Source organism: Rhinoderma darwinii, chromosome 10, assembly GCF_050947455.1.
Source record: "Rhinoderma darwinii isolate aRhiDar2 chromosome 10, aRhiDar2.hap1, whole genome shotgun sequence".
NCBI lineage: Eukaryota > Metazoa > Chordata > Amphibia > Anura > Rhinodermatidae > Rhinoderma > Rhinoderma darwinii.
Window position 1 is genome coordinate 63495654 of NC_134696.1, and position 23696 is coordinate 63519349.

At 40.5% G+C, this 23696-nt stretch overlaps 1 protein-coding gene across 4 annotated transcripts in view; it reads left to right on the forward strand.

The window, feature by feature from the left end:
• Positions 1–23696, forward strand: part of LIG1 (DNA ligase 1) — a 277726-nt gene that overhangs the window by 249899 nt on the left and 4131 nt on the right. The gene's annotated exons all lie outside the window — the stretch shown is intronic.

The window sequence follows — 23696 nt, forward strand, 5'->3', positions numbered from 1 at the left end:
GCAAGGCCCAGGTCACGGGGGTTTCCGGGGAACTGGAAACCCCCATTGCATGCCCCACTGGAAGGAGACAAAGGGTATCTGTACTTCAATGCATGCATATCCTTTTTTTTTTTTTTTCAGAGGAGGTGCTATGGAGAGTGGCCTCATGCTTGTTTGATTTAAACTATTAAGCAAGGGGTTTTAACACACTTTAGCCTTATCAACTCACACTGTGTCTTCAGGAGGTGATGGTACAGGGTCTTCTGTCAGAATCATGACATTTACTAAAATGTGTCGAGGTGGGCCACAAGTTTTAGTCTAAGATTTTTTTCGTATTCGTCCGTGTAGTACATATAAATCTGTCAAACCCTGGGAGACATTTAGTCATTGCCAATTGTACTCCATACAGTGTACAGGGCTGTGGAATCGAGGTCGGTTTTGTCTTGAGTTGGTAGAAATATACCGACTTCAACTCCGGCTTTATATTTAAATATTATATATTAATATTTTATTAATGTATTAAATTTAGTGGGGGCTGGAGTAGATTTGGTGTGGTTAAATGGGTTTGTCATATTTCAATTTTTTATTAGTATTTCTGTTTTCCAAAATATTATATAAAACGTTTGCACAGAATCAATCGACAAGAGATCAGTGTATACAAGAAATATCATCATCAAAATACAAAAACATGAAATTCCAGTCTTTCAGTGAACATTCTAAGTCTATATAAAGTACCGGAAGAAGTGCTAACAAGCTTATATGCTTATCAAACCGGATTCTCAGGGGATAAGAAAAAAGACAGACCAGACAAAAAAAAGGTGGGGGGGGACTTAGCAGGGAAATGAGACCATACATTATGGGTACAACCCCCTACATTGCTAATCTTACTACCTACATCTATTTCTACATACCCAATTGTGTCTTCCATGGAGCCCAAACTTTATTACATTTGGGTAAGGTGTCCGATACTGGGCAGGTGATAAACTTTCGTTGATCACGATTGATTATCTATGGATATAGTCGTTGTGCGCCATGATCTGACAATAGCGATCTTTGAGGCTAGAAAAATATACTGAATGAGTCTGCGTGAGTATTTACAGATATAGTGGACAACTGCCCTCAAAATTATTATTAAATGAATTAATGATCACAAAAAGAGCCACACAAAAAGTACACCACCAATATAAATGTAACCATTATTATGGGGAAAGGGAAATGAAGTAGAAATTGTGTGGCTCCAATGATTGAATTGTGGAAATAAAATAATTTTTTTAAATTAATTAAAATAAGCAAAATATTAAAAAATCCAATGTCCGTGATAGATGCTCAGATGTCCCCTAATTCTGGACTAAGGACAATGTAGTCCAGATATTTAAATTTGTCTCTGAAATTCCAAATAAACCCTAGGACAATTGAGTCCAATAATCGAAATTGTGCTACAAATGTGTGAATAGAGCAAAATAGTGTACAGTGTCTATCTGCAACACAGAAACATATAATGAAGAGTAAATATAGTGTTGAAAAAGAACCTGATGTTACCATATTGTGCAAAATTGACACTTGTATGGTCTTGTATCAAAGAATCATGAATGTGTATGCTGATATGAAATGTACATATAGGTCACTAAGTTGCAATATAAAAATTGTATCTAATCTGTGCGAGTACTGCTAAAAATGAATGGAGAGAAGTGTATGATGCTGATTGGTCAGCGTCATACACTTCTTTACAACGCCCAGTTGTCTATTAAGAAACGAATTAGCATAAATCTAAAATTGTGCATAACTTGCTCAAAATTGGTAGTTTTTCAAAATAAAAAACTTATCTACATTACAGCGCCAATCACATTATGTAGGGGACGGGGCATTATAATGGGGTGACAGAGCCTCTTTAAAGAGCGAGCAGTAGATGCGGTTCTTATGTTACGTGCAACATTGTTTACTAAGCCTGAGCTCAGCTGCTGCCTCGCTGAATAAATACTGAGAGACAGTGAACGTATGTCACGGTGAAATCTGGTTGATTCACAGTTAAAGCTGCTGAGCACACTAGCTTAAGTTATTTGTAGACACAATGACTTATTGATAGTTCAATTAATAGTGCTGGGTGGAAACCGAGACCATTAGCTAGACATTGAATTATGTTAAAATTGAGTATGAACACCCGACGCGGGTTTCGCTGGTATTTACGGCTTCTTCTAGGGGTGGTGACCTTAAAACAAACGACCTGTATATAGGTAGAATATTGATTGACAGAGTATCGGGCCAATCAGAGAGCTTGAATGAATTACAGTGTGTAACACTGTGACCGACAGTGTCCAGTGTTAAACAAAAAGTCAATGGTGCCATCAGTAGAGGTTACCCTAAAAATGGAAGAGCACACTTAAATATTAGAGTGCCTTAAAAGGAAAAAGTACAATAAGCATATTAGAGAAGCACTATACCAGTATTCATGAACAAATATCGTCCTTGATTGGACTTGAACCCAGGACCTAAGCATTGCAAGGTGACCGGGGTAACCACTAAGCCACCATGCTGTCCAACAAACAACGATTACTCAAACTAAAAGGTATCAAACAATTAGGGAACTCTGGTCCGTATCAGAGTACACATAGGAAGTATCATCAACAAGAAAAACAATGCAGAGAATGGGCAAAAAAAAATGTTACCCCCAAACTGTGGGGAAAAAAATAATACTATTTCTCTTGCATAAAACAAGGCCTCATATAGCCACGTCAATAAAAATGTTATGGTTGCTGAAAGGCAGAGCGGCAAAAACAGAAAAAATGAGCTGGTCATTAAGGTCTTCTCAGGCCCGCTCATTAAGGGGGTAACAGAGCTTCGACTGAATCCGCAGAGAGCAATATAGTAGTGAGGGAGGAAATAAGATCATATACCTCTGCCCAAAATCTCTGCACAATGGAGCATTTCCACCAAATATGAATACCAAACCTTTTTTTTTTTTAAACTCGTTTTATTGAGTCACAAACACAAACGTTACGGAAGTGTCGGGATTGTGAATAAACATTGCGGCATGGCTGGAAGCGATGTCTATTCACTCTCAAGACACTTCAGTAATGTTAATGTGTGAGTGACAGCAAGCATGATAATCGCAAGATCACGCTGTGTGTGAGTACATGAATGGAGAGAATTGTATGACGCTGATTGGTCAGCGTCATACACTTCTTTACAAAGCCCACTTGGTCAAAAAGTAAAAACACGCCCAGTTGTCTATTAAGAAATTCATTAGCAAATAGGTCATAACTCCGTCAAAATTGATTGTTTTTCTAAATAAAAACCACTGCTGTGATCTACATTACAGTGCCGATCACATTATGTAGAAGAGAGGGCAATTATAATGTGGTGACAGAGCCTCTTTAACACAAAGTAGAGCTGAAATTTACAAATTTAAGTTTTTTGCTGTTGCAGAAATTCATTTTTAATCAATTTTTTTTTTTTTTGTAACAAAATTTTACCAGAGAAACGCAACTCAATTTTTATTGCCCAGGTTCAGCAGTTTTAGGAAATATCCCACATGTGGCCCTAGTGTGCTTATGGACTGAAACACATGCCTCAGAAGCAGAGGAGCACCTAGCGGATTTTAGGCCTCCTTTTTATTAGAATATATTTTAGGCACATGTGAGGTTTGAAGGGCTCTTACGGTGCCATAACAGTGGAAACCCCCCAATAGTGACCCCATATAGGAAACTACACCCCTTAAGGAAATTATCTAGGGGTATAGTGAGCATTTTGACCCTACAGGTTTATTGCAGAAATCATTGGAAGTAGGCCGTAAAAATGAAAATCTATATTCTTTCAAAGAAAATGTAGGTTTAGCTAATTTTTTCTCATTTCCACAAGGACTAAAGGAGAAAAAGCACCACAACATTTGTAAAGCAATTTCTCGAGAGTAAAACAGTACCCCACGTGTGGTAATAAACGGCTGTTTGGACAAACGTCAGTTTTGCAGAGGCCATGTCGCATTTGCAAAGCCCCTGAGGGACCAAAACAGTGGAACCCCCCCCCCCCCTCACAAGTGACCCCATTTTGTAAACTAGACCCCTTGTGGAATTCATCTAGGGGTGTAGTGAGCATTTTGACCCCACAGGTGTTTCATAGATTTTATTATAATTGGGCAGTGAAAATAAAAAAAATCCTTTTTTTTTTCAATAAGACGTAGCTTTAGCTTAAAAATTCTCAATTTCTCAAAAACTAAAGGAAAAAAAGAACCCCAACATTTTGTAAAGCAATTTCTCCCGAATACAGCACATATGTGGTCATAAACTGTTTTTTTTTGGGCACACAGCAGGGCTCAGAAAGGAAGGAGCGCGATTTAGTTTTTGGAGTGCAGATTTTGCTGGATTGGTTTCTGGTCGCTATGTAGCATTTGTAAAGCCCCTGTGGGACCAAAACAGTGGAAACCCTCCAGAAGTGACCCCATTTTGGAAATTACACCCCTCAAGGTATTCACCTAGGGGTGTAGTGAGCATGTTAACCCCGCAGGTGTTTTGCAGAAATTAGTGTGCACTCGATGTTGCAGAGTGAAAATGGGATTTTTTTTCCATAGATATGCCAATATGTGGTGCCCAGCTTGTGCCCCCACAACAACAGCTCTCTAATTATGCGGTGTTTCCCGGTTTTAGAATCACCCGACATGGGGCACTAGTCTTTTACCTGGACATTCGACAGGGCTCAGGAGTGAAAGAGTACCATGCGTAGTTGAGGCGTAATTTGGCGATATACAAAGTATTGGTTCACAATTGCAGGGCTCTGATGTGAAATAATAAAAGAAACCCCTGAGAAGTGACCCCATTTTAGAAACTACACCCCTCAAGGCATTTATTAAGGGGTGTAGTGAGCATTTTCACCCTACAGGACTTTTCCATAAATGTATGCGCTTCGGATGGTGCAAAGATATGCCAGATATGCCAATTCAGTGGCAAATATGTCGTGCCCAGCTTGTGCCGCTGGAGACACACCCCAAAAATTGTTAAAAGGGTTCTCCCGGGTATGGCGAAGCCATATATGTGGAAGTAAACTGCTGTTTGGGCACACTGTAGGGCTCAGAAGGGAGGGAGCACCATTTTGCTTCTGAAGCGTAGATTTTGCTTAGTAGTAGTTTTGTTTGGAGTTTTACTGGTATTTTAGTTTATAATGTGGGGGCATATGTAAGCTGGGCAGAGTACATCAGGGGCATAGTCTGGTCGTATAATAATGGGGTAAACCATAAAATAATCCATAGATGTGTGTCATGCTTTGAAGCAATCCTTTCTGCACAGGCCAGTGTCGCACTGATAAATGGTGTCATTTCTGATCCCCCTTTTGGTACACAATCTGCACCTTTGCAGTTTGGGGAATTTTGCTGGGAAGTGTTGTCCTGGTATAGTACGGGCACCCTCTCTTCCAGCAGATATGTTTGGGCCCTCCCCTTCCTGGTTCCCTAATTTTAGGTCCCCGATAAATCGCCTCTTGAAACAGAAGAAACGTTCCCCTTTGATCTCCACAACCGCATGTTTTTATTTCCTGACTTATTAGAGCCTTAACTAATTTTATTTTTTCATAGACTTAGTAGTATGAGGGCTGTTTTGTTGTGGGACGAGCTATAGTTTTTATTGGTACCATTTTGGGGTAAATGCGACTTTTTGATCACTTTTTATCCTTGGCAAGGTGACCAAAAAACAGCAATTCTGGCATAGTTTTTATTATACAGCGTTCACCATGCTCTTTAAATTACATGTTAACTTTATTCTGCGGGCCAGTGCGATTCCGGCAATACCTAATTTATAGCACCTTTTTATGTTTACAACTTTTTGCACAATAAAATTACTTCTGTAAAAAGAATGTATTTTTTCTGTCGCCATGTTGAGAACCATTACTTTTTAATTTTTTTTGTCGACGGAGCTGTATCAGGGCTTGTTTTTTTGCGAGACTAGCTATAGTTTTATAGGAACCATTTTTTGATACATGCGACTTTTTGATCACTTTATATTTAAATTTTTGTAGGGCAAAGTGACCAAATAAACAGTTCTGGCATTGTTTTTTTCGGGGTTCACCGCGTGAAATAAATAACATAATATTTTTATCGTTTAGGCCGTTACGGTCGCCGCGATACCAAATATGTATGGTTTATTTTTTTCAATAATAAAGGACTTTATAAGGGAACAGGGCGATTGTGTTTTTTTTTATTGCTTGAAAATTTTATTTTTTAAAACTTTTTTTTTTTTCACTTGTTTCACTCTTTTCTTTAGTCCCACTAGGGGACTTGAAGGTCAACTGATTATTTTTCTAATACATTGCACTACCTATGCAGTGCAATGTATTAGATCTGTCAGTCATTCACTGACAGCAAGACGATTAGGCTTCGCCTCTGGGCGGGGCCTAATCTGCTTCCATAATTAGGTCTCCTGTTGCCATAGTAGCAGTCGGCAGCCGTGCGATTGCAGGGCACAGCTGCCGATCTGCTAACAACCACAAAGATGCAGCGATCGCTGCATCTAAGGGGTTAATGGCAGGGATCAGAGCTAGCTCCGGTTCCTGCCGTTACAGGTGGAGTTTAGCGCTAACATACAGCTGACATCCACCACTGATGACGCCGGCTCAGCTCCTCAGCCGGCGCCATCTTGCCGGCAGCTACGGAAGCCTTTCAGTGGGGTCTGAAAGTTTTCCATGCTAGGCAGACCGGGAGGCCACTATAAGGCCTCCGGTGGCCATTGCAGCCACAGACACCCCGGCGATTTAGTTGCTGGGGTGTCAGTGAGCTGCAAACACCTTAAATGCAGCGAATGCTTTTGACCGCTGCATTTAAGGGGTTAATGGCGGGGATCGAAGCCAACTTCGATCCCTGCCATTACAGCAGGCTGTCAGCTGTCAGATACAGCTGACATCCGGCGATGGTGGCAGCGACTCAGCTTCTGAGCCGATGCCATGCATTTGTCGTAAGTATACGACATTTTGCGGGAAGCACTGGCTTTCCATGACGTATACTTACGACAAATGTCTGGAAGAGGTTAAGGGCCAGGGATTTCTGATGATTAACACGCAGACCTGACAATTTCCTGAAAACTAGGGAATGAAATAGATTTGTCAGTGTAGTAAGTGGTGATGTGATAAATATTAAAATATCAGCGAACAAGGCACGTTTATGTTCAACCGAACCAATCGACACCCCTTTAATATTTTGATTCTGTTGGATTAGGTTTGCCAAAGGCCCTATAGCCAGTAAAAAAAAAAGCAATTGACGGGGCAGCCTTGTATTGTACCCCTTCTAATAGGGATGGAGTCAGAGAAGAATCCCTTGGAGCATATTTTGGTTTCAGGTTGGGCATAAAGAACCTTCAGTATCTTGAATGCGTCCCAAATCCCATTTGAGTTAGGACATAAAAAAAAGGTAATCCCATGAAAAGGAATCTAAAGCTTTTTGTAGGTCTAAGCTCAAGAGCATTCCCTGTCGAGATTTCCCTTTGTCCCAGTTGGACTGGACTGCAGATAAGATATCAACAGCTCTCTGGTTTGGTCACCCACTTGTCTTTGAGATATAAAACCGGTTTGGTCTGCATGAATGTATTTGGGGAGAAAGGAGTTAATTCTGGTAGCCAGAATTTTGGTCATGATTTTCGGGTCCACCTTAATTAGGGATATAAGACAGTAGTTTGTTTTATCGCTATGATCTTTGTGTGGTTTAGGGACGAGATGGATGTATGCTGTATTAGTCGGAATAGGGATCTAATTGCCTGCTCTATAATCATTGAACAAAAGGGTTGTGTGGGGCCAGTATATCTTTACATTTTTTATAATAGGACGAAGGAAAGCCATCTGGGCCTGTTGCTTTATTAAGTTGTAGCGTTTTTATCGTGTCTATTTCTTCTATGCTAAATTCAGATTCTAGAACATCATCTTTTTGGGATAGGGAATTTGGTATAGCTGGTGCTAAAATAGATTGGGCCTTTTGGGGGTCAATGGTAGGGGATTGGGCGTATAAAGTGGAGTAAAAATTATTTAATTTCAAATTTTTCCCCGGATTTTGGGATAAACTACCATCTGATAACCTGAGTTTAGGCGGTGCCACCATCGACATTCTAGGTAATCGTCTAGCTAGCAACTTGCCACACTTATCACCCTGGGTGAAAAAGCGATTGTGGGACCACTGCAAATTATTTTCCGCCCAACTAGTTAGGCACTTATTAAGGTATATTCTGGCTAGTTAAAATTTATGTTTAAGGTCGGGAGTCTGATTCATTTTTTAAGTTGTCGTGAAACTTCCTGAAATGCTTAATCTTTCTGCCTAAGTAAGGTTTGAAGCTGTTTTTTAGAACGCAAAGCCAGTTGTATGAGTTTCCCACTCATCGTAGCTTTATGGGCTTCCCAATTACTTATTGGGGAGGTGTCCTGTGGCTGAATTACTACAAAGAATGCTTCCAACTCTGGTATCATACCCAGAGATTTTGGCGGAATTTTGCACAAAGATTCATTTAGCCTCCATGAGGATATCGGCGGTCGTTCGCACAAAGCTAGTACACGAACCATAACCGGATTGTGATCCGACCAAGGAGTTGATAGGATGTGAGCATCCAGAATTCCTGGCATCGTACAAGAAGACATAAATATTTGGTCAATCCATGTGTACAGTTTGTGAGCTGAGGAATAAAATGTATAATCTCTGGTGGCAGGATTACAATCTCTTCATATATCAATTACATTGATAGTGTAGATACCATGCCATAGAAAGGCTATGCTTGTTAGGGGAAATAAACTTGGAGTGGGAGAACTCTACTTGTCGAGGGACCTATCCAATGCCAGAGTGTACCCTTCTATAATTACCGGGCCTTCTATCAATGGGTACAACTGGCGCCACATATGTTTGAAAAAAGGCACCTGATTGGAGTTTAATGCATAGTATATGATGAACGTAATAGAGGAATCATGAAGAGTGCCTGAAACTAGCAGGAAGTGACCGTCTGGGTCCGAAAAAGTAGTAGTCTGAGTGAAGGGTATCCAAATCATGACTCTCCTGTGTTTAGAAGATGCACTGGCCAAAAAGTGTTGGGGGTATGATCTGTCGAAGAACTTTGGAGTGTATGATACTGAAAAATTAGTTCCTGGAGGAAAAGGATATCAGCATGAATAGACAAAAAAAGCTAGTCTGCCTTTCATTGGTGAATTAAAGCCCTGTGCATTGAGTTATTATAGAATAGGACTTAGTTTCCTACACTCGTAACTTATGGCTGCAAATGTACAGACACCAATAAAGACAGTTCGTAAGAAGGAGAGGGGGAGGGGAAAAATAAAAAACACTGACAAAAATGAAGGTATATTACATGGTCTTTAGATCTCCTAGTCTGATAAGACTAGCACTAGGGGTGCAGCCCTTCACTAGAGCTTAGCCTAAACAAAGCAATAAGGTGCAGTCCTAGCAATCTAGCTGTCTGAATTACCATAGAACATATAAAGCAGTAAACTTATTTTCAAATGTTGGTTATAATAATGTGGTAGGGATATAGGTTATGCAAATTGGCCCAGGAAGAATAGTTCTCAGCTATTCGGGTGCTATATCAAGATAGAGGAATTGTGCAGCAAGTGATAATTTAGGCACAAATTAAGTTTCTAGAGTATACATAGCTCATTTTAACTTAGAGAAGGGTTGGAAGTATCTGCCTTGTTAGTAAGCAATGTAGTAGAATAAGCATTCAGTATGAATGCCATAGCAAAAAGTTATATAAATCGAATTAGCATTTAGTAACCGATATATAGAATTGCAGTCAATGGACTATACAAATAAACGGTAGAATATAGCAGGCATCATCTCCCAAATCTCCTGGAAGCGTATAGCTTTAAGTTGGGTGTATAGAAACCTTATGTCTCAGGTTACCGTAACAGTCCACAGGGGGGAACCATATTCAGGTGTCCCGCAAACGTCCCTCCACTTTGGGTATCCGATTGCGGAATCTGCCCGGTCGGTGCTATAGTGGTGAGATGGGAGCTGAGATCTGAGAGATCCTAGAAGTAGATCCTGAGATTGGGAGAAGTTTCAGCTGTTGTACTTCTTCTCCCTCAGGTAGTGTAGAGAAGCCAGATTGGTGATTTTTGCAGAGGAACATGAGGCGGAATGGAAACGCCCATCTGTAGTTAATCGCTTGGTTACGTAGAATCTGCAATAAGGGTCGTAGCGATCTACGTTTCTAAATTGTGGAAGGTGCCATGTCCGCAAATATTTGTATATCGGAGTCCAGTAAAGTGATCTTCGGAATCTTCCTCGCCATTTCCATAACTTTTTTTTCCTTTATTGTATATTAGTGAGGTTTGATGATTGTCCCTCGGTAATCCATCTTTGCGAATGACTATCATCGCCCTATGAGCCCGATCAATCTCTAGATGTGTGTCCGAGGCTTCTGGAATCTGTTGTTTTATCAGGGTCTGGACGACACTCATAGAATCATTGTATAATTCTAGAAGGCCTCGGTTTCAGAAATTGTATCGCCTGGAGCAGCTCTCCAAATCTTCAATATGAGCATTGGCAACATCCAGCTGATAATGTAGGTCTTCCAACATATTGGAGTTGACCTGGGAAACCGTAGCTCCCAAATTGGATTCTATCACCTCCATTTGTGACCCCATTTTTTCGGAGACCTTGATGAATGGCCGATATTGTTTGGCCCAGTTTGTCCATCTCGCCTTTCATTGCTCTAGAGACGCATGCAAATATGACCTCTTCAAGCGGTGCTTGCATCTGTGGAGGCTGTGCATCAGGAGTCCAAGTTAAATCTGGGGGTAAATACATTACGGCCTACGATATGGATGTTGGATTGGGTAACAATACAGATTGCTGGCTCATTCGGAACACTGCCCGTAGGTCCTGAGATAAGAGTTGCAATGCAGCTCGCTGATAGGTCAGGGCTGGAACGCAGAATGGCGGGCTGTCGTTTGGACCGAAAACAGAATGTCCGCGACCAAACGCTGTTTGGGTTTATGTTGCTTTTTCGGCTTACCCATCGCGGCACGTAGCGTCACCCTACTCCGGGATCGAAGGTAAGCCAGGTTCGGAGGTCAAGACTGCACTGCGTGCTAGTATATCGGCCTAAATGCTCTAGTGAGGTGCGGAGCTAGGGGATTATGTGTCCACCATGTTCAGCCGTGCGCATGTGCCCCTACTACCTCCTTTTATTAGGGTCACTAGGGTTATGCCTAGTTCCCCTACTTTATCCCTTGTATATAAACTTTCTATTGACTTAGTAACTAAGTGTGTATGCGCGGTGATTCTCAACACAACTGTATAGTAAATAAAGAAAGGTTTATTAACGAACGGTAATCACACTCAGTTATAGAACACAGTATATACACAAAATATATATAACCACTTACAAAGAACCACACAGGTACCTCGCTACCAAATATACAGATTCTTTATTAGAAATCCATACATGTAAAAAACATACAAAAAATTATACACATTACCCACGAAAATGGCTTCCCTCATTGACCAGGCCCTAAAACCCCATATTATAGTGAAGTGCAATAAGAGACTAGTAAGCCATGTAAATACACGTTGATATAATTGCTCTCACAGGTAAAGAATAATTAGACACGCAGTATTAGGTGTATCGTGCAGATTCTGCAAAACCATGGCTACAATTTTATTTATAGCTTCATGCTTTTCATTTAAAACACCTCAACCAATCAGATAATAACAACCGTAGGATACATACGTCACTTTTACATAAAGAGAGGCTTCACTGCTTAAATATGTCTAGAATGTCACATGATGTTATCTATATTCTGTCCTATATATGTAACAGTTCTTTCTCCACTAAAATATTACAAAATACATAACGGTTCTTATCTGTAATCTCTCATGACGTCAAACACATCCTGTGGTGGACAGAATATGTTTCTCTTTACAAGCCGCTTCTTTCAAACAGCTCATGAGACTTATCTTTAAACAATGAGGACTGTATTCTTAATTGATGAAATACAGTTATTTTGATGCATTAATAAAAAGTATAAACTTCATATACATTCATTTACTCTCACATTTCCCCTCTTTTTGACAAAATACTGTATTCAACTATTCTGTCCCTATTGGATCCGATACCCCTAGGGAAGCTCGAATCGATCTATCCCTTCCTTCACTAGTATAGCATTAGGTTAGGGAGTTTACATATCATGAGTTACAGTGGATACTGAGGTATGGCACAGATTATCACGGGAAGCAGCGTAAACTGTGGGATCATAAAACTTGCCTTGAGATCCTTTCCCACAGATCAGCTGCAAATCATTTATCTAAAGAACAAACTAAGTATATTTTGGCCACACGTGAGCCTATCCCTTCCTAACTCTTTTTTACCCTACATAAGTAAGTTAAAACAAACTAGAGAGGTGTCTTATTTTAAAAAGGATATAGCAATTGAAACAAGTGAGAAGTATAAGAGTAATTAAAATGACAAGTATAGGGTGGAAAATCCATTCATCCAGCTGCTTCTGTCTTCAGTCACATCATCCCAGTTACCCAGTGCCTTTGGCAGCCATGCATGCCCATGCCATCACATTGCCTCCACCATGTTTTACAGAGGATGTGGTGTGCTTTGGATCATGAGCCGTTCCAAGGCTTTTACATCCATCATTCTGGTACAGGTTAATCTTAGTTTCATACTGTTCCAGAACTGGGCAGCTTCTTCAGATATTGTTTGGCAAAATCTAATCCGGCCTTTCTATTTTTGAGGCTGATTAATGGTTTGCACCTTGTGGTGAACCCTCTGTATTTGCTCTCATTAAGTTTTCTCTTTATGGTAGACTTAGATACTGATACACCTACTTCCAGGAGAGTGTTCTTCACTTGTAGATGTTGTGAAGGGTTTTTTCTTCACCATGGAAAGGATTATGCGATCATCCACCACTGTTGTCTTCCATGGACGTCCAGGCCTTTTGGAGTTCACGAGATCACCAGTGCGCCTTTTTATTTATTTTTTTAAGAATGTACCAAACTGTGGATTTGGCCACTCTTAGGCTGGGTTCACACGACCTATTTTCAGACGTAAACGAGGCGTATTATGCCTCGTTTTACATCGGAAAATAGGGCTACAATACGTCGGCAAACATCTGCCCATACATTTGAATGGGTTTGCCGACGTACTGTGCCGACGACCTGTCATTTACGCGTCGTCGTTTGACAGCTATCAAACAACGACGCGTAAATTGACTGCCTCGGCAAAGACGTGCAGGACACTTCTTTGCAACGTAATTTGAGCCGTTCTTCATTGAAGTCAATGAAGAGCAGATCAAGATTACGGGCGACAGCCGCCTCGCATAATGCGAGGAGGAGCTTATACGTCTGAAACGACGCAGCTGTCTTCTCCTGAAAACAGTCTGTCTTTTCAGACGTAAAAGGTAGCTAGAGTGTGCACATACCCTTAACATTTGTGCGATCCATCTGATGGATTTCTTCATTTTTTTCAGCCTAACGATGGTCTGTTTCACTTGCATTGAGAGCACCTTTGACCTCATGTTGTGGGTTCACAGCAACAGCTTCCAAATGCAAATGCCACACCTGGAATCAACTCCAGACCTTTTACCTGCTTAATTGATAATGGCTTAACGAGGGAATAGCCCATGCAGACCATTAAATCGCTTTTGAGATAATTGTGCAATTACCTTTTGATCCCTTGAAAAAGAGGCAGCTACATATTAACCCCTTCCCGCTCAGCTCAGTACTATTACGTCGTGCTGAGCGCATCATTCGCACTCAGCTCTGTAATAGTACTGACCTGAGTTAACACGGCGCCATCTTTCCCCGGCGCGTGTTTGAGCTGTGATACCTGCTGTTTCCGACAGCAGGCTATCACAGCTCAGTGTGCAGGGACCGATCGCAGTGGTCCCCGCCGATTTACCCCTTAGAAGCCGTGTTCAATAGCAATCGCGGCTTCTTAGGGGTTAAGCCACAATCGACGGCCCGCTACACGATAGCGGCCGGCGATGGCTACTATGGCAACCAGAGTACCAACAATGGACTCTGGCTACGCCATCGATGGAAGCCTAGTGGGTCCTGACAAAGCGAATAGCTGACAGCTCTTTCCTTCTGAGCCCTCCCATGAGCCCAAACGGCAGTTTATCTCCACAAATAGGGTATTGCCGCACTCAGGAAAAATTGGGCAACAAAATGGGGTATTTTATTCCTTGTGAAAATAAGAAATTTTTAGCCCAAACTACCTCTTATTGGAAAAAATTACATTTTTTTTAATTCACAGCCCAATTCAAATAAACTCTGTGAAAAACTGTGGGGTCTAAATGGTCACAACACCCATAAATGAATTCCTTGAGGGGTGTAGTTTCCAAAATGGGGTCACTTCTGGTGGGTTTCCATTGCTTTGATACCTCTGGGGCTCTGCAAATGCGACATGGCACCCGAAAACCAATCCAGCAAAATCTGGGCTCCTAAGAACACATAGCGCTCCTTTCCTCCTGAGCCCTCCCATGGGCCCAAACGGCAGTTTATCACCACAAATGGGGTATTGCCGCACTCAGGACAAATTGGGCAACAAAATGGAGCATTTTGTTGCATTTGAAAATAAGAAATTCTGATCAAAAATGACACCTTATTGGAAAAATTGTCATTCTTTTAATTTAACAGCCCAATTCAAATACGCGCTGTGAAAAAACTACGGGGTCAAAATGGTAACAATAACCATAAATGTATTCCTTGAGGGGTGCAGTTTCCAAAATTGGGGATTCCTACTGTTTTGGCACCTCAACAAACCTGGCATGTTGCCTAAAATATATTCTAATAAAAAAGCACCAAAATGCACTATGTGCTTCTTTGCTTCTGTGGCTTGTGTTTTAGTCCACGAGCGCACTAGAGCCACATGTAGGACATTTATAAAAACTGCAGAATCTGGACAATACATATTTAGTAGTTTTTCTCTGGTAAAACCTTCTTTGTTACAGAAATAAAATAGAATAAAATTGAAATTCAGCAAGAAAAATGAAATTTGCATATTTCACCTCCACTTTGCTTTAATTCCTGTGGAATGCCTAAAGGGTTAAAAAAAACTTTCTAAATGCTATTTTGAATACTTTGAGGGGTCTGGTTTTTAAAATGGGGTGTTTTATGGGGGTTTCTAATACATAAGCCCCTTCAGAACTGAACAGGTACCTTAAAAAAAGGCTTTTGAAATTTTCTTAAAAATATGAGAAATTGTAGTTTATGTTCTAAGCCTTGTAACGTCCAAGAAAAATAAAAGAATGTTCAAAAAACGATGCCGATCTAAAGTAGACTTATGGTAAATGTGAACTAGTAACTATTTTGGGTGGTATAACCGTCTGTTTTACAAGCAGATGAATTTAAATTCCGAAAAATTCTATTTCAAAATTTCAAGTTTTGCAATTTTTCACAAATAAACACTGAATATATCGACCAAATTTTACCACTAACATAAAGCCCAATGTCTCACGAGAAAGCAATCTCAGAATCGCTTGGTTAGGTTTAAGCATTCCGATATGTCAGATTTAAAAAAATGGGCTCTGAGCCTTAAGGCCCAAACTAGGCTGCGTCCTTAACCCCTTCCCGCAATTTCACGTACAGTTACGTCATGGGAGATGGCCCTTTCCTGCATCTCCACGTAACTGTACGTGAAGGAGATGAAGCTGGCTCAGGAGCTGAGCCAGCGACATCACCGCCGGGTGACAGCTGTATGTTACAGCTGGCACCCTGAGGTATCAGCCAGGACCGGAGCTAGCCTCGAGCTAACCCCGATTAACCCCCTTCATATCGCTTCTCACATACAGACATACACCACCACCTTTCCTATTTGCCCTGTCTTTCCGAAACAGTGTAAAACCCTGTAGATTTACAGCCCAGTCACATGACTGGGCTGTAAATCTACAGGGTTTTACACTGTTTCGGAAAGACAGGGCATATAGGAAAGGTGGTGGTGTATGTCTGTATGTGAGAAGCGATATGAAGGCGAGTGTAAATGAGACATTAGAGGGTGAAGACTGTGAGGAGGTTGAAACCTTGTGGGTGGAATTACAAAGGGAAGTAAACACTGAAAAAATTACTTTTGGTGTAATCTATAGACCCCCCAATATAACTGAAGAGATAGAAGGTCAAATATATAAACAAATGGAGCGGGCTGCACAGGCGGGTATTGTTGTGATAATGGGAGATTTTAATTATCGGGATATTAATTGGTGTCATAGTTCGGCTTCAACTGCAAAGGGGAGACATTTCCTCAACCTGTTGCAGGAAAATTTTATGGGCCAGTTTGTGGAAGACCCGACTAGAGGTGAAGCTCTGTTGGATCTGGTCATTTCTAATAATGCAGAGCTTGTTGGGAATGTCAATGTTCGTGAAAGCCTTGGTAACAGTGATCATAATATAGTTATATTTTACCTATACTGTAAAAAACAAACGCAGGCTGGGAGGGCAAAAACATTTAATTTTAAGAAAGCCAATTTCCCCAGGATGAGGGCGGCAATTCAGGATATAGACTGTGAAGAACTAATGTCAAATAATGGGACAAATGATAAATGGGAGATTTTCAAATCTACTTTGGGTAATTATAGTGCAAAATGTATTCCTACAGGTAACAAGTATAAACGACTAAAATTAAACCCCACATGGCTTACACCTTCTGTGAAAGGGGCAATACATGACAAAAAAAGGGCATTTAAAAAATACAAATCTGAGGGTACATCTGCAGCCTTTGTAAAATATAAAGAGCTTAATAAAATCTGTAAAAATGTAATAAAATCAGCAAAAATACAAAATGAAAGGCAGGTGGCCAAGGATAGTAAAACAAATCCTAAAAAATTCTTCAAGCATATAAATGCAAAAAAGCCCAGGTCTGAACATGTAGGACCCTTAGATAGTGGTAATGGGGAGTTGGTCACAGGGGATCAAGAGAAGGCAGAGTTACTAAATGGGTTCTTCCGCTCTGTATATACAACAGAAGAAGGAGCAGCTGATGTAGCTGCTGCCGGTGCTGTTAATATATCAGTTGATATACTGAATTGGATGAATGTAGATATGGTCCAAGCTAAATTAAATAAAATAAATGTACACAAGGCCCCGGGACCAGATGGGTTACACCCTAGAGTTCTTAAAGAGCTTAGTTCAGTTATTTCTGTCCCCCTCTTCATAATATTTAGAGAGTCTCTCATGAGTGGTATAGTGCCAAGGGACTGGCGCAGGGCAAATGTGGTGCCTATTTTCAAAAAGGGCTCTAGGTCTTCGCCGGGTAATTATAGACCAGTAAGCTTAACATCAATTGTGGGGAAAATGTTTGAGGGGCTATTGAGGGACTATATACAGAATTATGTGACAATAAATAGTATTATAAGTGACAGCCAGCATGGTTTTACAAAGGACAGAAGCTGTCAAACCAACCTGATTTGTTTTTATGAAGAGGTAAGCAGAAGCCTAGACAGAGGGGCCGCTGTGGATATAGTGTTTTTGGACTTTGCAAAGGCATTTGACACTGTCCCTCATAGACATCTAATGGGTAAATTAAGGACTATAGGTTTAGAAAGTATAGTTTGTAATTGGATTGAGAATTGGCTCAAGGACCGTATCCAGAGAGTTGTGGTCAATGATTCCTACTCTGAATGGTCCCCAGTTATAAGTGGTGTACCCCAGGGTTCAGAGCTGGGACCGCTATTCAACTTATTTATTAATGATATAGAGGATGGGATTAATAGCACTATTTCTATTTTTGCAGATGACACCAAGCTATGCAATATAGTTCAGACTATGGAAGATGTTTGTGAATTGCAGGCAGATTTAAACAAACTAAGTGTTTGGGCGTCCACTTGGCAAATGAAGTTTAATGTAGATAAATGTAAAGTTATGCATCTGGGTACGAAAAACCTGCAAGCATCATATATCCTAGGGGGAGCTACACTGGGGGAGTCAATTGTTGAGAAGGATCTGGGTGTACTTGTAAATCATAAACTAAATTTCAGCATGCAGTGTCAATCAGCTGCTTCAAAGGCCAGCAAAATATTGTCGTGTATCAAAAGAGGCATGGACTCGCGGGACAGGGATGTAATATTACCACTTTACAAAGCATTAGTGAGGCCTCATCTAGAATATGCAGTCCAGTTCTGGGCTCCAGTTCATAGAAAGGATGCCCTGGAGTTGGAAAAAATACAAAGAAGAACAACGAAGCTAATAAGGGGCATGGAGAATCTAAGTTATGAGGAAAGATTAAAAGAACTAAACCTATTTAGCCTTGAGAAAAGACGACTAAGGGGGGGACATGATTAACTTATATAAATATATGAATGGCGCATACAAAAAATATGGTGAAATCCTGTTCTATGTAAAACCCCCTCAAAAAACAAGGGGGCATTCCCTCCGTCTGGAGAAAAAAAGGTTCAACCTGCAGAGGCGACAAGCCGCCTTTACTGTGAGAACTGTGAATCTATGGAATAGCCTACCGCAGGAGCTGGTCGCAGCAGGGACAGTAGATGGCTTTAAAAAAGGCTTAGATAATTTCCTAGAACAAAAAAATATTAACTGCTATGTGTAGAAATTTTTTACTTCCCCTTTCCCATCCCACTTCCCCTTTCCCATCGCTTGGTTGAACTTGATGGACATGTGTCTGTCTTTTTTCAACCGTACAAACTATTTAACTATGTAACCCCTTACATGCTGCGTTCAATAGAGATCGCAGCATGTGAGGCGTTTATAGCCACCGGCGCCCCAGCAACGTGATCGCTGGGTTGTCGGTGGCTGCAAAGGCAATCGGAGGGCTAATACTTACCTCCCGGTCCGCCAGTAACCGAATCCTCCTATGCCCCGTCGTCGGCGGGGCCCAGGAGGCTTTCGGTACCATCGGCAAGATGGCGCCGGCTCAGCTTCCGGCTCAGAAGCTGAGCCGGCATCGTCAGCTGTGGGTGTCCACTGTATGTTACAGCGGACACCCCGATCTATCGGCAGGAACCGGAGCTAGCTCATATTTCTTCCATTAACCCCTTCAATGCAGCGATTCAATGCAATCGCTGCATCAAAGTGGTTTGTATGCAATCGGCAGCCTTGCCATGCGATGGCAAGGCTGGCGACTGCTACTATGGCAACAGGATGCCTAACAATGGCTTCCTATCTGCCATTACGTTAGCCGATTAGGCCCCGCCCAGAGGCGGAGCCTGATCGGCTTGCTGTCAGTGAACAACTGACAGTTCTAATACATTGCACTACATAGGTAGGGCAATGTATTAGAACATCAAAAAAACAGTTGGACCTTCAAGTCCCCTAGTGGGACTAAAGAAAAGTGTAAAAAAAAAAGTGTAAAAAAAGTAAAAATAAAAGCTGTCAAAAATACAATAAAAGTTTCAAATAACACAAAACACAATCGCCCTTTTTCACTTATCAAGTCATTTATTATTGAAAAAAATAATAAAGCCATACATATTTGGTATCGCTGCGACCGTAGCGACCTTAACTATAAAAATATTATGTTATTTATTCCGCACAGTGAACACCGTAAAAAAAAGAACTAAAAAACTGACATAATTGCTATTTTTTGGTCACTTTGTCTTCCAAAAATTGAAATAAAAAGTGATCAAAAAGTCGCATGTACCTAAAAATGGTACCTATAAAAACTATAACTCGTCTCGCTAAAAACAAGCCATCATACAGCTCCGTCAACGAAAAATTTAAAACCGTTATGGCTCTCACAACTTGGCGACAGAAAAAATCCATTCTCTTTACAAAAGTTATTTTATCGTGCAAAAAGTTGTAAAACATAAAAAGTGCTATAAATTAGGTATCACCGGAATCGGACTGACCCGCAGAATAAAAATAACATGTAATTTATAACGCATGGTTAACGCTGTATAAAAATAACTAAAAAAATATGCCAGAATTGCTGTTTTTTTGGTCACCTTGCCTCCCAAAAAAAAAGGATAACAAGTGATTAAAAAGTCGCATGTACCCCAAAATGGTACCAATAAAAACTACAGATCGTCCCACAACAAACCAGCCCTCCTACCACTACGTCTATGAAAAAATAAAATTTAGTTAAGGCAACAAAAAGCCAGGAAATAAAAATATGCAGTTGTTCCGGCCCGAGGGGAACGTTTCTTCTGTTTCAAGTGGCGAATTATCAAGGCCCCTAAAATTAGGGAACCAGGAAGGGGAGGGCCCAAACATCTGCTGGAAGTGAGGGCGCCCGTATTATACCAGGACAACACTTTCCCAGCAAAATTCCCCAAACTTCAAAGGTGAGTGTGGACCAAAAGGGGAACAAGTAAAGACCATTTATTAGTGCGACAACGGCCTGTGCAGAAAGGATTGTGTCACAGCGTAACACACATCTATGGATCATTTTATTGTTTTTTTTTTACCCCACTATACCACCTGACTATGCCCCTTATATACTCCGTCCACCTTACATGTGCCCCCACATATAAACGGAAACACCAGTAAGACTCCAAACAAAACTACTACAAGCAAAATCCACGCTCCAAAAGTTAAATGGCGCTACCTCCCTTCTGAACCCTACAGTGTGCCCAAACAGCAGTTTACTTCCACATATATTGCATCGGCATACCCGGAAGAACCCTTTTAACAATTTTTGGGGTGTGTGTCTCCAGTGGCACAAGCTGGGCGCCACATATTGGCATATCTATTGAAAAAACATTTTCACTCTGCAACATCGCGTGCACACCAACTTCTGCCAATCACCTGTGGGGTTAATATGCTCACTACACCCCTAGGTGAATACCTTGAGGGGTGTAGTTTCAAAAATGGGGTCACTTCTGGGGGGGATCCACTGTTTTGGTCCCACAGGGACTTTGCAAATGCGACATAGCGACCAGAAACCAATCCAGCAAAATCTGTACTCCAAAAGCCAAATGGCGCTCCTTCCCTTCTGAGCCCTACTCTGTGCCTAAACAGCAGTTTATGACCACATATGTGGTATTGCCGTACACAGGAGAAGTTGCTTTACAAGTGTTGGGGTGCTTTTTTTTCATTTATTTGTTGAGAATATGAAACATTTTCAGCTAAAATTACGTCGTCTTGAAAAAGGATTTTTTTTATTTTCACTGCCCAATTCTAATAAAATCTATGAAACACCTGTGGGGTCAAATTGCTCACTACACCCCTAGATGAATTCCTCAAGGGGTGTAGTTTCGTGAATCGAGTCACTTTTGGGGAGTTTCCACTGTACTGGTACCTTAGGAGCTTTGCAAAAGTGACATGGTGTCAAGAAACCAATCCAGCAGAATCTGTGCTCCAAAAGACAAACGGCACTCCTTCTCTTCTGATCCTTGCCGTATGCCCAAACAGCAGTTTATGACCACAAATGGGGTATTGCCGTACTCCAGAGAAGTTGCTTTACAAATGTTGGGGTTCTTTTATTCCTTTATTTGTTGAGAAAATGAAAAATGTTGAGCTAAAGCTACGTCTTATTGGAAAAAAAGGATTTTTTTTATCTTCACTGCCCAATTCTAATAAAATCTATGAAACCCCTGTGGGTTCAAAATGCTCACTACACCCCTAGATGGATTCTTCAAGGGGTGTAGTTTCCTAAATGGAGTAACCTTTTTGGTGTTTTCACTGTTTTGGTCCGTTAGGGGCTTTGCAAATGCGACGTGGTCTCCGCAAACCATTCCTGCTAAATTTGAGCTCCAAAAGCCAAGTGGCGCTCTTTCCCTTCTAAGCTCCACCGTGTGTCCAAACAGCCGTTTATGACCACAGGCGGGGTATTGTTTTACTCGGGAGAAATTGCTTTACAAAAGTAGAGGTGCATTTTCTCCTTTTAGTCCTTGTGGAAATTAGAAAAAATTAGCTAAACCTACATTTTCTTTGAAAGAATGTAGATTTTAATTTTCACGGCCTACTTCCAATAATTTCTGCAAAAAACCTGCAGGGTCAAAATGCTCACTATACCCCTAGATAATTTCCTCAAGGGGTATAGTTTCCAAAATGGGGTCACTTTTGGGGGATTTCCACTGTTTTGGTGCCGCAAGAGCCTTTCAAACCCGACATGGAGCCTAAAATATTTTCTAATAAAACGGAGGCCCCAAAATCCTCTAGGTGTTCCTTTGTTTCTGAGGCCTGTGCTTGAGTCAATAAGTGCACTAGGGCCACATGTGGGGTATTTCTAAAAACTGCAGAATCTGGGCAATAGATATTGAGTTGCGTTTCTCTGGTAAAACTTTCTGTGTTACAAAAAAAATAGATGAAAAATGAATTTCTGCAAAAAAAAAAAGAAATTTGAACATTTCACATCTACTTTGCCTTAATTCCTGTGAAACATCTAAAGGGTTAAGAAACTTTCTAAATGCTGTTTTGAATACTTTGAGGGGTGAAGTTTTTAAAATGGGGTGAGTTATCGAGGGTTTCTAATATATAAGGCCCTAACATCCACTTCACAACTAAACTGGCCCCTGTAAAAATAACCTTTTGAAATTTTCTTGAAAATGTGAGAAATTGCTGCTAAAGTTCTAAGCCTTGTGATGTCATAGAAAAATAAAAGGATGTTCAAAAAACGATGCCAATCTAAAGTACACATATGGGTGATGTTAATTAGCAACAATTTTGTGTGGTATTACTATCTGTCTTACAAGCAGATACATTTAAATTTAGAAAAATGCTAAATGCAAAATTTGCTCGATACATTAAGTCCAATGTGTCATGAGAAAACAATCTCAGAATCGCTTGGATAGGTAAAAGCATTCCGACGTTATTACCACATAAAGTGAAACATGTCAGATTTGAAAAAATTGGCTGTGTCCTGAAGGCAAAAACAGGCTGTGTCTTGAAGGGGTTAAGGGGTTAAAGAGCTGTAATTCCTATCCTTTCCTCAAATTAGGATGTGAATAACCTCAAATTAAAGCGGAGAGTCTGCCCTTTAAGCCCGTATTGATTATGTAACTGTATATTCAATATGTTTTGGTAAATAGCTAAAATGCCAAAGCTTGTCACTGTCCAAGTAATTCTTGACCGAACTAGGTTCATAACACTATAACTGATGGAGGTCTTACTACCTAATGCTAATGGATGTTAAGATCGATATAAGGCCTAAGCTATTAAGGATAAATTATTTGACAAACTGGAATCCAAAAGGTGGTTTAGCCTTCCTGGTTGCTAGAAGTATCATACGTATTAACCCCTTAATGACCAGCCTATTTTAGACCTTAATGACCAAGCCATTTTTTACATTTTTTTTCATCGTCTCGTTCAAAGAGCTATACACTTTTTATTTTTGTGTCAACATAGCTGTATAAGGTCTTTTTTTTGCGGGACAAGTTGTAATTTTTAATAGCACCATTTTGGGGTACATAGAATTTATTGATTAACTTTTATTAACTTTTTTTTGGGGGGGAATAGAAAAAAAGCAGCAATTTCGCCACATTGTTTTGCGTCCTAAATTTAAGCCGTTTACCGTGTGGTATAAATAACACAATAACTTTATTTAGTGGGTTGTTGCGATTGCAACAATATCAAATTTGTATAGTTTTTGTATGTTTTACTACTTTTACACAGTGAAAACACTTTTTTTTCAAAATTATTTGTTTTTGTGCCTCCATATTTGAAGAGCCGTAACGTTTTTATTTTTTCGCCGATACAATTGTAGGAGGGCTTTTTTTTTGCGGGACGACTTGTAGAAAAGTGGGTTTCTTATATTTTTTTTCACTTTTTATTAAACTTTTTTTAAAACTTTTTTACTAGTCCCACTAGGGGACTTCACTATGCGATTATCCGATCACATTTATAATACACTGCA